This window comes from Amphiura filiformis, chromosome 1 (assembly GCF_039555335.1).
Source record: "Amphiura filiformis chromosome 1, Afil_fr2py, whole genome shotgun sequence".
NCBI lineage: Eukaryota > Metazoa > Echinodermata > Ophiuroidea > Amphilepidida > Amphiuridae > Amphiura > Amphiura filiformis.
The window spans coordinates 46,554,052-46,571,283 of record NC_092628.1 but is presented as its reverse complement, the minus strand read 5'-3'; positions in this window follow the sequence as shown (position 1 = coordinate 46,571,283).

Below are 17,232 nucleotides of genomic sequence, written 5' to 3'. Positions count from 1 at the left end.
GACATTAGAGCACATCAGACATATCGAATTGCATTATGAATACTGAAGAATGTCCTTCTGATATCAATAATTTTGATTTTTTGAAATTCGCAATGTAATACACATTTTATGGCAAATGATTAAAAATTGATATTTTAAATATTTAACAATACTCGAAGTAAACTTTATAAATCTGATGATTTATACTTAAAGTGTATGTAGGTGGGATGAAAAGCCGACAATCAATTGAAAATTTTGACCTTTCGTATTGAAGATATGGATTTTTTTCCCAAAACACCAAAAAAAATTAGGTCTTTTTTAGATTAGATCGTAGGACTGTTATATATCAAAATGTGAAAAATATCAAATCTTAATAATTTGTCATAAAATTTGTATTATATCATGAATTTCAAAAATGAAAATTATTTGATATCAGAAAGACATTCTTCGATTCAGAATGCAATTTGATATGTCTGATGTGCTCTCACGCCCCACAAAAAATACTGTTGAAATGGTCAAAATGCTCATTCCAGATCCCTTAATAACTAGAAAACTGAGTTATGTGTTATTGTTTACCTACAAGTGTAGGAAATGTCAAACCATAAAAATAGTTTGTTGACTTTTCACATTGATGTATGATCCTTGCAGCGTAGGTTCAAAAGAATTGCACAATTTTGCAATATAAATGTGTTTTGGTAACAGTTTAAATGTTAATGTATTGGTGAAATGTATTTTAAATGTTATACAAAACAATTATTATTCCTTTTGTACCTTAGGTAAGCGTTCTTAAAATGCTGCAAGATCACAATCCAACTGGCAGATATTGGATTAAGCTAGACGGGACAGATGTGAAGGTGGCATTGCAAGAGTCGAAAACTGGAGAATGGAATGGAGATGCAGACTTGGACAACTCTGTAGATAGCCTTAAGACGGAATATAATAAGAGGCTGACAATGATTAAGGACGAATTCATTTTGGATGAATATTTGGAGGCGCTCACAGAGGATGTCAGCCTCCTCAAAGAGAAGATGAGAGAAGCTGGTGAGGCTTACAAAAAAGCAAGCAAGTCATCCCAGAAGAAATTAAGAAACTTAAGCTGGGACACTGTAGAAGTTTCTGGACTTCTGGACAGAGTTAATTTCTTAATGGAAACATTTAAGAAGTTATTGGGCAAGTCAGAAAATGATATTCAACTAGTGAGATGAGCACATCTTTCTTACATCAAGACATATCTAAGAAATTTGAACAAGAAAAAAAAGAACCGCAGCCTCCCATGTATTGGTAGTCATGCTGAGTGATGAGGATCGCAAGGTCAAACCATATGCGAAGCCAATACAGTGCATCCCATATCGCACCATTTCGGACAATGATGTCAGAAAGGTGATAGCTAAAGTCAAAGAAGAGATGGCAAAATATGGACTGGAATATGTTGGTGAGTATTAAAACCCAGATTTTATGCTAATTAAGTTAGACATACAATTTTTTTTTGCAGTCGGTAAAACTACAACTATAGTACGCGTCTTCAGATATATAGAAGCCATATATACATGTATACATTTATTTTCCACACTTAACACAACACTTTCAAAGGCTAAAAGATGCTTCACAATGAAATGCAAATCTGAGATGGTAAGCTCCGATTCAATCTCGGATTCAATCGGTAATGCAGAAAAAACCTTCCCTGGCTTTCCCGATTGAACAAACGAAGAATAATAAAAGTGTCAAAAAAGATGTACTCAGAGCATAATGAGCTAGTACCTTTTTAGGTATAAAAAAAGATATAAAACGTATGTGGTGTTTGCAAAAGTCAAAGAACAACAATTTGACCATTGGCTTGCATCCAAAGATACATGTAGATAGAGACTACACCAAATTGCATCAGTTTATTTTAATTAAAGAATTCACAAGGCAGGTACACCCAGATATATAACAACCTACCTTGATAAGACCAAGGTTGATAATATATGCTGATGATTATGCTCTGACACACAGATTGCCGAATAGAAATTCAAGTAACAACAAAAACCAGCACCAAATAAACAAAACAGTAGAAATGAGAAATCTGATGGTGAAAAGTGATAAAAACTAAATTAATCTCAAGTTATGTCAAATACAAAAGTCAATAACTGGTGCAATAAGTCTCCAAATCGTTTTGTTTTATATTTTTTATTATGCTCGACTTAAGTTTTTAAGTATTTTAATTTACACGTTGTAGATGACTGCCTGTTATACTCTTCAAAGTCCGAAACATATGACACAAAAATGTCTTGCAGACATCCTGCATAGTCCTGGTAAGATATGCAAAAAGGCACCAGTGTCTTTATATAAAGATGGCAACCCAAAGAACTGTTGTTTCAAAATTGAAAACACTATACCAAAAGGAGACATTTTAGGAAGTAGCCACAGAATTAGAGAAGAAGAACTGCCACGAATAATTGTACCGTCAGCTATGGGGAGAAAATTGGGGGTATTCGGGTCCTTGCCGACGGTGTACGGAGACGAACAAAAACAATTCTGCGTCTCTTCTGAAGTGTCTTGGTGCATCTCTCAAATGCGCCCATCATCAATGTTACACTATATCAAGAAACACTGATTTTATGCAACTCTTCGCTGCCTTTAAACAAGATTTGGATGTCTTCAGGATAAAACTGAGGAACCTGCAGTCTCAAGTGAAACAGTTGACCTCATAGGTGAAGTAGCTCTACAAACAGCTGCTCTTACCACTTGTAAGTGCCATTTGGTCATTTTAAAATAATCTTAAATTTGTGACTTGATTCTTGTTTAGATCCTCCAGTGGTTCGGGCACCCCCCTTTGTGCGCTTTCTTGGGTGTTTTGCTTCAAGTGCGCTCGAAAGTCAAAGTTTCGCCCTCCGGACAACATGGCTGATCTGGACACGAAACAAGTTTTTCTACAGTACTTTTACTCGTGTTTGAATGGGAAAACCCGTGTGATTGTGTTCATTTCAAGAGCATTTACAAGTACAAGAATGCAAGATGTCAAGGTTGTTGCTATTTAGCCTTATAATAAATGCATAATATTCATGATATACTTGAAACAAAACTCTGTGTCGTATCATGAACTGCGTGGATTCGTTGTTTTGATATACCGTGACACCGGGATTTGTGAAGCTTAAAATCTTGGAGCAGATAACTGTGTCGTGAGTCAAATAATCAAGTTTTCCTGAAGGGTGAAAGGTCCGGAGCCCCTTCACCACTGTTGGTAATGTCCTCTTCGCATTAGCGAACAATCTTTGAAATTGATGACCAGAGTATAGCTCTTATTGTCTACCTGGGTAATATGGGTGAAGTGAAACCTTACAAAATATTCACCCCCTAAATTATCTAGCTGATGATTCAAAATGGCAATTTGGAACAGTTTATGCTGGGCATCTACAGTTACTTGATCATTTTCATATGAATTATAGAAATGTGAAATTAACATGCAAACACTGTTTCATTTAATAGGGGGTAAATGTAAAAAAGAAATCCACAAGGCAAAAAAGTATTATGGACTTCTGTCTTACTCTACCCCAGACAGTGCCCAAAAGTATGTTGACATAGACTTTGAAAAAAAACCCACCAGTATCTGTGAAGGAGTCGTTCCTTCCTTAGATTCATTGAAGTTCATAAAAAAAGATGCAGCAATTAAGTACAGCTGAAGTGATGACACACAATCAGTTGGGAATAAGGAAACATCTATAGCAAGCAGACTGTCATCGAAGACTGTGCTCTTTGTATTTATTCTTCACTTATATTAAACTCATATTGAGTGTACCTGTCTAAATGTATTTATTTTTCACCTGTTTATACTTCATTTACATGATACTGATATTTTGATTTAAAATTAATTTTGTATTAATTATAGTTTATTACCCAACTCATATTGAGTGTACTTTTCTTAATTTTTTTTTACCTGTTTATACTTCATTTACATGATACTGATATTTTGATGTAAAATTAATTTTGTATTAATTATAGTTTATTACCCAACTCATATTGAGTGTACTTGCTTAAAATGCAATCTTACAAAGTGTATCATGTTTTAATTTATTATACTGTATTATTTATTATTCATTATCTATTATTGTTGTTGCTATGTAAGATGGAAAATCATATGTGAATAAACTACTTTGATTTGAATTGAATTGAAGCAACAATTTAAATTAAATGGATTCCGCTGCTTCCGTCATTGACAGTGCCTTCGGGGGAGGGCCATCTATAACTTAAATAGGTCTCAAGTCATAAGAATAGATCGCACGACTTCACTGTCACCAAGTCCGCCTGGCAGTCCCAGCCTAATAGGTAGATCGGCTACGAAGCGATCCAAAATCGCTTTTGTGGGCCACATATCTCATGATGAAGATGCGCCGTCAGGCCAAAGCATGCCAAGTTTAGGAGATGAGTCCATGGCTCCCAGTTTGCTTAAAGCAGGGTTCGTAGATATTAGAAGTAAGTCATATTATGTTTCAATTTCAGGTAAAAATTAAGATGTCTAAAGTGATTAATTATCAATATTGATTATTAAGGAATTGTAATAAGAAGATGATTAATAAAAAAAACCTGTTAAAAGGAATTCACTGCACCATTAGATTTTGTTAATATTTGCCCAAAGATTCAGTACTCAATTTGTTTACATTATTTATAATTTTAGCAGATCGGGAGTGAGCTCTGTTGTTTCCGGGCATAGTGAAAATGTTTTAAGGGATAGGAACAAAAGTGGGGAGGTCAACAGTACTGGAACTGCAAGGCACAGATGAAAAGATACATGGAAGATGTGGAAGGGGGAGGATGGGACATAGGTATAGAAGGTTCGGCAGACAGCACCTTTAGGTTTTGGAAGATGAATGCAACAAAGTACCCATCACTTTACAGACTGGCAATGAGAATCTTGACCATACCAGTCACAAGTGCACCAGTTGAGCGTGTCTTCGCCACAGATGGGATTGTTCTGCGCCCATATAGGGCAAGGTTGTCAGCCAGCATATTTGAGAAGCTGATGTTTCTTACATGTAACGAAAATGCTTCATTTCTGCAGTGATCTGAAGTCAGATTTTATATCTATGTGGATTGAAATTTGTGACAGTCCAAATAAATAATTTTCTTTTTTATCATTATGTTCCTACAAAATCTTAAGTTATGGCTCAATTTCAGTTTATCATGTCGACATTGCAACCCTCAAGAATCCATAGGTGATTATCTTGCTGCGTTGCTCAAGCTTGCACAAGATTGTGGTTTTGGCGAGTCATTATCTCAACGTGATCAGTTGGTTGCTGGCGTAAACCATACACAGATTCAAAACAACATACTTGTGCAAGGCCAAGTAGATATCACCCAAAACATTGAATTCGCCTCCACACTGGCTAAGCTGCTTACAAGTTATTGTAATTTCTTTATCAAAATATATCCTTCTTGGTTCCAATGTTATTAAATTTTGCATACATGTTCAAATTACATTGCCATCACGGTTTGCCTGTCTGCATTTGTCTAATCTGTCTTAATTTGTCTATGTAATAGGGGACTTAGGGGTCTATTCGAGCTTGCCTTTCTTTGTAATTTATATTTTTTTCATGATTTTGGGGGAAATAAACTGAAACCTAGACAGCCTAACCAGAGGCAACAGTGGAGAGTTGATAAATCAAACAGGCCCCCTCACACTAATGCAAATGTTGCATGTAGCAGACCGAGAGAGTGTCTTGCTTTAAAATAAACAGTGTTTCAAATGTTGGGAGTGGCATCATTTTGCACCTTATATAAATGGTTATTACTATGATCCGCAATTTGAGGAAAGGCTTCAAATCATGACACAAGAAATGGAAGGTATCTTATACCAGGAAAGCTGCCGAAACAAGGTGAAGAAGTAACATGGGATTCACACAATGCCTATGCCGTGAAAGGGATCTGTATAGAATGTACTAGACCACATGGATTTGGTTCATGACACAAGAAACGGAAGGTATCTTATACCAGGAAAACTACCACTACATGACAAAGTAACATGGTATTCACACGATGCCTATACCGTGAAGGTAGAAAGCAGGACAAAAATATATGGATTACTGCACATGATGAGTAACATGGCATTCATACAATGCCTATGATGTGAAAGGAATAAGCATAGAATGCACTAGACCATGCGAAATGGAAGGTATCTTATACCAGGAAAGCTACCACAACATGGTGAGGAAGTAGCATGGGATTCACACGATGCCTATGCCGTGAAGGTAGAAAGCAGGACAAAAATATATGGATTACTGCACATGATGAGTAACATGGCATTCATACAATGCCTATGATGTGAAAGGAATAAGCATAGAATGCACTAGACCATGCGAAATGGAAGGTATCTTATACCAGGAAAGCTATCACAACATGGTGAGGAAGTAGCATGGGATTCACACGATGCCTATGCCGTGAAGGTAGAAAGCAGGACAAAAATATATGGATTACTGCACATGATGAGTAACATGGCATTCATACAATGCCTATGATGTGAAAGGAATAAGCATAGAATGCAATAGACCATGCGAAATGGAAGGTATCTTATACCAGGAAAGCTACCACAACATGGTGAGGAAGTAGCATGGGATTCACACGATGCCTATGCCGTGAAGGTAGAAAGCAGGACAAAAATATATGGATTACTGCACATGATGAGTAACATGGCATTCATACAATGCCTATGATGTGAAAGGAATAAGCATAGAATGCACTAGACCATGCGAAATGGAAGGTATCTTATACCAAGAAAACTACCACTACATGGCAAAGAAGTAACATGGGATTCACACGATGCTTATGCTGTGAAAGGAATCAGCATAGAATGTACTAGACCACATGGATTTGGTTCATGACACAAGAAATGGAAGGTATCTTACATGGTGAGGAAGTAACATGGGATTCACACGATGCCTATGCTGTGAAAGGAATCAGTATAGAATGTACTAGACCACATGGATTTGGCTCATGACACAAGAAATGGAAGGTATCTTACATGGTGAGGAAGTAACATGGGATTCACACATTGCCTATGCCGTGAAAGGAATCAGCATAGAATGTACTAGACCACATGGATTTGGTTCATGACACAAGAAATACCTATTACCAGGAAAACTGCCGAAACATGGTGCAGAAGTGACATGGGGTTCACACGATGCCTATGCTGTGAAAGGAATCAGCATAGAATGTACTAGACCACATGGACTTGGTTCATGACACAAGAAACGGAAGGTATCTTATACCAGGAAAACTACCTCAACATGGTAAGGTAGTAACATGGTATTCACACGATGCCTATGCCGTGAAAGGAATCAGTATTGAATGTACTAGACCACATGGATTTGGTTCATGACACAAGAAATGGAAGGTATCTTATACCAGGAAAACTACCACTACATGGTAAAGAAGTAACATGGTATTCACACGATGCCTATGCCGTGAAAGGAATCAGTATTGAATGTACTAGACCACATGGATTTGGTTCATGACACAAGAAATGGAAGGTATCTTATACCAGGAAAGCTACGGGAAAATGGTGAGGAAGTGTAACATGGGATTCCCACGATGCTTAAATTGCCTATGCTGTGAAAGGAATCCGCATAGAATGTACAAGACCACATGGATTTGGTTCATGACACAAGAAACGGAAGGTATCTTATACCAGGAAAACTACCACTACATGGCAAAGAAGTAACATGGTATTCACACGATGGCTATGCCGTTAAAGGAATCAGTATAGAATGTACTAGACCACATGGATTTGTTTCATTACATAAGAAATGGAAGGTACCTATTACCAGGAAAGCTACCAAAACATAGTAAGGAAGTAGCATGGGATTCACACGATGCCTATGCCGTGAAAGGAATCGGTATAGAATGTACTAGACCACATGGATTTGGTTCATAACACAAGAAATGGAAGGTACCTATTACCAGGAAAGCTACCAAAACATAGTGAGGAAGTAACATGGGATTCACACAATGCCTATACCATGAAATGTAACCTGAAGCAAATGTCTATCTCAGTTGCTGATGACAACTTTACTAAAATCCCTAAACTTCTGATACTGAAATCCCATATCGTAACACTGTTAAATGGGTCTTCCTGCCTGCCCCATACCTCACCCACCCTATCCTTTACCTCACCACCTCTTGCTCAGTTGGGTATTTGCTGTAGAACAATGACAAAAAAAAAGTTGAAATTTGTGGTCGTACACACATGCGTAACTGGCAGGAATAGACCTGAGTCTATGACAGCATCGCAGAGAGCATTATGGGAAGAGTGGGGATTTTCATGCGGATCATTTATCTCACAAGTACCCTGCCTCATTCACCTCACTTTGAAGCCATCCAGAGCTATGCAGACTATGATCCACAATTTGAGGAAAGGCTTCAAATCATGACACAGGAAATGGAAGATACTTTATACCAGGAAAGCTGCCGAAACAATGTGAAGAAGTGACATGGGGTTCACACGATGCCTATGCCGTGAAAGGAATCAGTATAGAATGTACTAGACCACATGGATTTGGTTCATGACACAAGAAATACCTATTACCAGGAAAGCTGCCGAAACATGGTGAAGAAGTGACATGGGGTTCACACGATGCCTATGTTGTAAAAGGAATAAGCATAGAATGTACTAGACCACATGGATTTGGTTCATGACACAAGAAACGGAAGGTATCTTATACCAGGAAAACTACCACAATATGGTAAGGAAGTAACATGGGATTCACACGATGCCTATGTTGTAAAAGGAATAAGCATAGAATGTACAAGACCACATGGATTTGGTTCATGACACAAGAAACGGAAGGTATCTTATACCAGGAAAACTACCACTACATGGCAAAGAAGTAACATGGTATTCACACGATGCCTATGCCGTGAAAGGAATCAGCATAGAATGTACTAGACCACATGGATTTGGTTCATGACACAAGAAATACTTATTACCAGGAAAGCTGCCAAAACATGGTGAAGAAGTGACATGGGGTTCACACGATGCCTACATGTATGTTGTAAAAGGAATAAGCATAGAATGTACTAGACCACATGGATTTGGTTCATGACACAAGAAACGGAAGGTATCTTATACCAGGAAAACTACCTCAACATGGTAAGGTAGTAACATGGGATTCACACGATGCCTATGTTGTAAAAGGAATAAGCATAGAATTACAAGACCACATGGATTTGGTTCATGACACAAGAAATACCTATTACCAGGAAAGCTGCCGAGACATGGTAAGGAAGTAACATGGGATTCACATAATGCCTATGCTGTGAAAGGAATCAGTATAGAATGTACTAGAGCACATGGATTTGGTTCACGAAATGGGAAATGGAAGGTATCTTATACCAGGAAAGCTACCACAACATGGTGAGGAAGTAGCATGGGATTCATACAATGCCTATACCGTGAAATGAAACCCAAAGCAATGGTCTTTACTCAAATTCCTTTAGGAAAGAAGTTGAAAAGGTGGGTACAATTAGGTCTGTGACACTATTAGATTGATGTTGGATTGCCATGCAGTCCTCCATCAAAATCACAAATGGACATTTTGTGTATACATTTACAATGCAAGAAATGGCAAGAATGTTGGGACGGAAGACATCAGGGCTTTCATTGGTATTTTTTTATAACAGAACCCTTCTTCAGTATAATTATAATGCTGCAAGTGCTTCCTTCAAAATTTCACAATCATCAGCATCTTGGGGTAAGTAAATCATAAACTTGCAATCCTTTTCCAGATAACAATGTTCCCAAATTCAGGGCCCAATCTGATTTATCCTCTGTTTGTGCTTCTGCATATTTTTCAAATCTATTTTTATAATAGCATAAATTTTGCTACCACTGCCTTCCTCGATATTCAGAAGAGTGGTGTTGCATATTAGTTCAAGTGCAATAAGCTTGTATTCAAAGATGACCATTATATATTGCATACTGAGATGCATCTTGTCACCATTATGGCAAGATCACAGGAACTTAAAAGAGCACATCACCAAAGAACATGGGATTGAAATGGCACAGCATATAGAGCTTTCACCAGCAACTTTGAAACAACAATATGTGATCAAAGATCACTGCAAATTGGATTTAGTATTGAAAGCAGGAAATATGCTTCATACCAGGTTGTGGGTCCTGACACATAGAAATTACTTGCAAATCTGTTTGCGCCTCCCAAGCCCATAGAGGCTACCTATGATAACCTTGTCATTGATTAATTTGATAACCAGGCAGGTTTGGTTCACCCCAGAAGAACTGCTTTGGCAGGACTTCCTCTTTAAGAAGTGCTACGCCCCTGAAAAGTAGCATCATGTATAGATTTATGTTTGCTAATCGTGTAAGATGGACCGGCGAGTCTGTGGTAAATAACTTGCCTGCCCTACAAGATTGTATATTCGGCAATAGCCTCAATAAGAATCTCCAGGTTCGCTTTGTTACAGGTATGAATGATTCCTGCATAACGAAAAATTTGATGACTATCTCAGAGGGTAAGCCTAAAAAAAGGCTGTAAACACTGTTATGGCAATGGAATGGGCTGATACTCATGCGACACAGTTGACGAACATGCCAGCACAGCAAGTAGATAGCATGGCTTTGGGCCATACTTGCCATCACAATTGCTCGCCATCACAATCACCCTCCAGTCATACAAATAATGATGGAGAATGTTATTACGGTCAGGGGGTGATGAACAATAATCATCTATCAACAGTGGGATTTGGTGATCATTCACTTCATAGTCATTGGTCTTTTAAATGACATTTCTAGCAAATTATTTTGGCATAGAGTGTATGTCCGTTCATTATATTAGACAACATTCCCAGGGAACCACGTCCAACAATAGTACTAGTAGTACTACCGGAATACTAGTACACGGAAGGTCTTCTTCAGCTCCCAGGGCCTCAACTACCAGTCTAAACAGGTGAGCTTCAATACCATTTTACTCAATAGGGCCTAAATATGGACCTGAATAATATTATGGGGGCAGACACCGCTGAGGGCCAGAGCCTGCCCCGGGAGAGCCTCAGGGTACATGAATCGAATTAATGCCTGCCATGGCTGCCTCATCCCTGGCTTAAAAGCTTTGACTTAAAATTGATACATAATAATAATACACACCACTGTCCCGGTTTTGAATATACGATCAGTGGTATAATTTGGACCAAAAAAAAGGTTCCGGAAGAGTAGAGACAGTGAAACAGGAATATTGGGAAGCTGGTGACTTTTTTCCTCAACACATATCAACAATGGCTATTTCACTAGTGTAGTTGTTGGCTTGTGCCTGATTTGTGGCAATAACAAAACATGATAATTAGCATAAAATATTACTCCTTTAGAATTTTCTGATTTTAATGCTGATGAACTAGTGTGCTTGCTTTTTGCATGAGATTTACAGGGATCCGCTGTCAACAAAAAGTGTGAGGTGTTGTAACACAATCCAAAGGCAACGCCTCATGAAATATTTTCTAGCTTGCTACCAAATGAAGCTATTAACTTGATCGTAGCGGAAACAAATTGCTATGCTGAGCAGTATTTTGAGAAGATAGTCAGGAAAGAAGCGCTACCACCTCACTCACCGGTGATAACCTCTTCAAAATAAGATTTAGTTAATATTGTACTACATGTACTTTGTAGTTGGCAGGAGCAGTTTTATCCAAGCAGAGATCCAGTCCACTGTGGTTATGAGCTTTCAATGAACAATGTGGGTTGTTGTAATTTCAAAATCCAGAGGCAACACCTCATGAAATATTTTCTAGCTTGCTACCAAATGAAGCTATTAACTTGATTGTAGCGGAAACAAATCGCTATGCTAAGCAGTATTTTGAGAAGATAGGCAGGAAAGAAGCTCTACCACCTCACTCACCGGTGATAACCTCTTCAAAATAAGATTTAGTTAATATTGTACTACATGTACTTTGTAGTTGGCAGGAGCAGTTTTATCAAAGCAGAGATCCAGTCCACTGTGGTTATGAGCTTTCAATGAACAATGTGGGTTGTTGTAACACAATCCAGAGCCAACACCTCATGAAATATTTTCTAGCTTGTTACCAAATGAGGCTATCAACTTGATTGTAGCGGAAACAAATTGCTATGCTGAGCAGTATTTTGAGAAGATAGGCAGGAAAGAAGCGCTACCACCTCACTCACCGGTGATCAAATCTTCAAAATAAGATTTAGTTAATATTGTACTACATGTACTTTGTAGTTGGCAGGAGCAGTTTTATCCAAGCAGAGATCCAGTCCACTGTGGTTATGAGCTTTCAATGAACAATGTGGGTTGTTGTAATTTCAAAATCCAGAGGCAACACCTCATGAAATATTTTCTAGCTTGCTACCAAATGAAGCTATTAACTTGATCGTAGAGGAAACAAATCGCTATGCTAAGCAGTATTTTGAGAAAATAGGCGGGAAAGAAGCGCTACCACCTCACTCACCGGCAAGGAAGTGGAAGGATGTCAGGACGGAAGACATCAAGGCGTTTATTGGCATCATTTTATTCATGGGACTTTTACGTCTTCCATCATATCCTCTGTATTGGTCTAATTGTTGGCTCATGGACTTGGGCATGAAATCGGTGATCAGCAGAGATCGTTTTCTGTTGATCATGCGTTTCCAGCATTGCGCCGATAATACTCAGGCTGCACCAAGAAACCATCTCAACTATGATCGCCTATGCAAAATAAGGTTTAGTTAATATTTTACCACTTTGTAGTTGGCAGGAGCATTTATATCCAAGCAGAGAGCTTTCAGGTGATGACACCATCATTCCGTTCTAGGGCAATACTTCGATGAAGGGATACAATCTTCAGAAGCCACACAAGTGGGGGCAACAATATGGAGTACTGCCAATTGGCATGTTTATAATTGGAACATACATGATGGGGTATGTTTATAATTGGCATATTGTACTAGAAAGTTCACAATAGCACTGGAAAGAGATACTATCACAACAAAGTACAGGGTCAGTTGGCATTGGCCACCAGGCATGTTTGCCACATATATATTGATTGATGCTTTGGCCACCCGTCAGAATTGTAAACATTGATGGTGTTCCCACAACAACAGTGAACACAATTTTAATCGCTACAATTATGTTTTTTGTTCCTTAAAAGCCTAATGTGTACAGGTACACAGTAATAGGTGGATGCCATAGACTGAGCAGCAAAGCAGCTGGCAGAAGAAGGCGAGGATGTTAGAAATATGCAGATCCAAGTGTATGGAAATGAACTCCTCAAGAATAGAAAGGCCTTGTGTTGGTGGGTAAATCAACATAATGAGTTGCAGGCAATGCAGCATGGTAGAAAACTCATAACTTGGTAAGTTTGGTTACTCACAGATCTTCTAGGGCCTGTGGGTTAGATACATGTGTGCATTTGAACTATTAATTAGCCGTAAATAAATAGCGCATGGACTGGGAAATTCAATCTTCAAGCTTGTGGCACATTGAGGAGAAATCACATGGGCACCCCTGATGCCTTCAAAGCGAGGAATCATAATTGGTGGATTGAGGATATGGTGGACTTATACTGACCTAGTCATCAATAAGATGACGACATACTATGGCAAAGCCATCTATAGCAAAGTTGTGGAATGTGAAGTGCAGAAGAGCATGTCAAAGGCAATTATGGCCATGCTGTTTCATGCCATTCCAATTGATGCTGATGAACCTAAGCATCACCTTTGCTAAGATGGTGCAGAATCTTGGTGTACTTATAAATGCAGTGATGCTAATATGAGACTCCATAACACAACCAAAAAAAAACAGGGAACTGTGTTAAACGAACAAGTTGCAGAAACAATAGAACCTGTGTACAAAAGGCTGTCTTCAGACCCACAGGGTCAGTTGGCATTGGCCACCAGGCATGTTTGCCACGTATATTGATTGATGATTTGGCCACCCGTCAGAATTGTAAACATTGAGGGTGTTCCCACAACAGTGACCACAATTTTAATTGCTACAATTATGTTTTTTGTTCCTTAAAAAGCCTAATGTGTACAAGTACACAGCAATAGGTGCATGCCATAGACTGAGCAGCAAAGCAGCTGGCAGAAGAAGGCGAGGACATAAGAAATTTACAAGTCCAAGTCTATGGAAACGAACTCCTCAAGAATAGAAAAGCCTTGTGTTGGTAAAGCAAATCAACATAATGAGTTGCAGGCAATGCAGCGTGGTAGAAAAACTCATAACTTGGTAAGTTTGGTTACTCACAGACCTTCTAGGGTCTGTGGGTTAGATACATGTGTGCATTTGAACTATTAATTAGCTGTAAATAAATAGGGCATGGTCAGACTGGGAAACTCAATCTTCCAGCTTGTGGCACTTTGAGGAGAAATCACATGGGCACCCCTGATGTCGTCAAAGCGAGGAATCATGATTGGTGGATTGAGGATATGGTGGACTTACTGACTGGTATTGTATAATGAGACTTTGCCGTTTGGGAGCTTTTAATCGCTCTCTTTGAGTGCAACAGGAGAGCACTAGGAGAGCATTTTTACTGTACTGTATATATGTGGTTATTATTGTTACACCAAAGGTAGGTGAGCAATAAAAAGCTCTTCTCAGCTTTATTTGAGGGGAGTGATGGGGAGCACTCGCTCTAGCTCTCCTCAAGCTCTCCACAAACAGCAAAGCCTGTCAGTCTCAACAGGGCAACATTATGGAAGTAGGTGAAGAAGAAATAGAGACCATGTGTAGCTTGCAAGTACATACATGCATAATGACTGATGATTCTGTTTATTCTCTACACCGCAGGAGCTTGTTGCATCAATGTCTATCAACGACATGAAACGGATAATCATCAAAGTTGGGAAAGAACAGCCGTCACTAATTTTGGACTTGATGGATCTGCTGCCATAACCACAACCTTTGCCAGTGCCACCACCTGTTGGAGTGCCACATTGGTGTGTCTGCAACAACTGTAGGCAAATGGTAACATCATTAGAAGAGAGCTGTCGTCAAAGGCCTGCATCCTGCATATCAAGAAAACCGGTATGTGATGCATAGTGCTTCATTAATGACATACATAGTTCTAATATAATATGATTCTGTGTATTTCTCTACCCCAGGAGCTTGTTGCATCAATGTCTATCAACGACATGAAAGGCATTATTGTCAGAGTTGGGAAAGAGCAGCCGTCACTTATTCTGGACTAGTTGGATCTGCTGCCATAACCACAACCTTTGCCAGTATCACCACCTACTGGAGTGCCACATTGGTGTGTCTGTAAAAACTGTAGGCAAATGGTAACAGCATTAGAAGAAGAGAGCTGTCGTCAAAGGCCTGCATCCTGCATATCAAGAACACCGGTATGTGATGCATAGTACTTCATAAATGACATACGTAATTCTAATAAAATATGATTCTGTGTATTTCTCTACCCATGAGCTTGTTGCATCAATGTCTATCAACAACATGCAACGGGATTATTATCAGAGTCGGGAAAGAACAGCCATCCCTTATTCTGGACTTGATGGAACTGATGCCAAAACCACAACCTTTGCCAGTAGCACCACCTGTTGGAGTGCCACCTTGGTGTGTGTGTGCAATAACTATAGGGCAATGGAAACAGCATTAGAAGAAGAGAACTGTCGTCAAAGGCCTGCATCCTGCATATCAAGAACACCGGTATATGATACATAGTGCTACATAAATGACATACATATTTCTAATATAATATGATTCTGTGTATTTCTTTACCCCAGGAGCTTGTTGCTTCATTGTCTTACAACGACATGAAACGCATTATTGTCACAGAGTCGGGAAAGAACAGCTGTCACTTATTCTGGACTTGATGGATCTGCTGCCAAACCACAACCTTTGCCAGTGCCACCACCTGTTGGAGTGCCACATTGGTGTGTCTGCAACAACTGTAGGCAAATGGTAACATCGTTAGAAGAAGAGAACTGTCGTCAAAGGCCTGCATCCTGCATATCAAGAACACCGGTATGTGATGCATAGTACTTCATAAATGACATACATAATTCTAATACAATATGATTCTGTGTATTTCTCTACCCCAGGAGCTTGTTGCATCAATGTCTATCAACGACATGAAACACATTATTGTCAGAGTCAGGAAAGAACAGCCGTCACTTATTCTGGACTTGATGGATCTGCTGCCAAACCACAACCTTTGCCAGTATCACCACCTGTTGGAGTGCCACATTGGTGTATATGCAACAACTGTAGGCGAATGGAAACAGCATAGAAGAAGAGAGCTGTCTTCAAAGGCCGGCATCCTGCATATCAAGAACACTGGTATGTGATGCATAGTGCTTCATAAATGACATACATAATTCTAATACAATATGATTCTGTGTATTTCTCTACCCCAGGAGCTTGTTGCATCAATGTCTAACAACGACATGAAACACATTATTGTCAGAGTCAGGAAAGAACAGCCGTCCCTTATTCTAGACTTGATGGATATGCTGCCAAAACCACAACCTTTGCCAGTATCACCACCTGTTGGAGTGCCACCTTGGTGTGTGTGCAACAACTGTAGGCTAATGGCAACAGCATTAGAAGAGAGCTGTCGTCAAAGGCCTGCATCCTGCATATCAAGAACACCGGTATGTGATGCATAGTGCTTCATTAATGACATACATAGTTCTAATATAATATGATTCTGTGTATTTCTCTACCCCAGGAGCTTGTTGCATCAATGTCTATCAACGACATGAAACACATTATTGTCAGAGTCAGGAAAGAACAGCCGTCACTTATTCTGGACTTGATGGATCTGCTGCCAAACCACAACCTTTGCCAGTATCACCACCTGTTGGAGTGCCACATTGGTGTATATGCAACAACTGTAGGCGAATGGAAACAGCATAGAAGAAGAGAGCTGTCTTCAAAGGCCGGCATCCTGCATATCAAGAACACTGGTATGTGATGCATAGTGCTTCATAAATGACATACTTAATTCTAATACAATATGATTCTGTGTATTTCTCTACCCCAGGAGCTTGTTGCATCAATGTCTATCAACGACATGAAACAGATTATTATCAAGAACCTGCTACACCACAAGCCACAACGCCAAGGAATCACAGGCCTGCTATTAGCGCAACATACCTAGAAGTGCACCGACGCCTGGGCAGTATTTGTTTGGAAGTTGCCCGAACTATCCACGGACAATAAATTTGTACGAGGCCCTGTTAAAATATGTTGCCTGCCATCGCAACCTAAAAAGCAAAAACAATGACATTGAAAAGGGGTGTCTGTTATGTATGGAACTTCA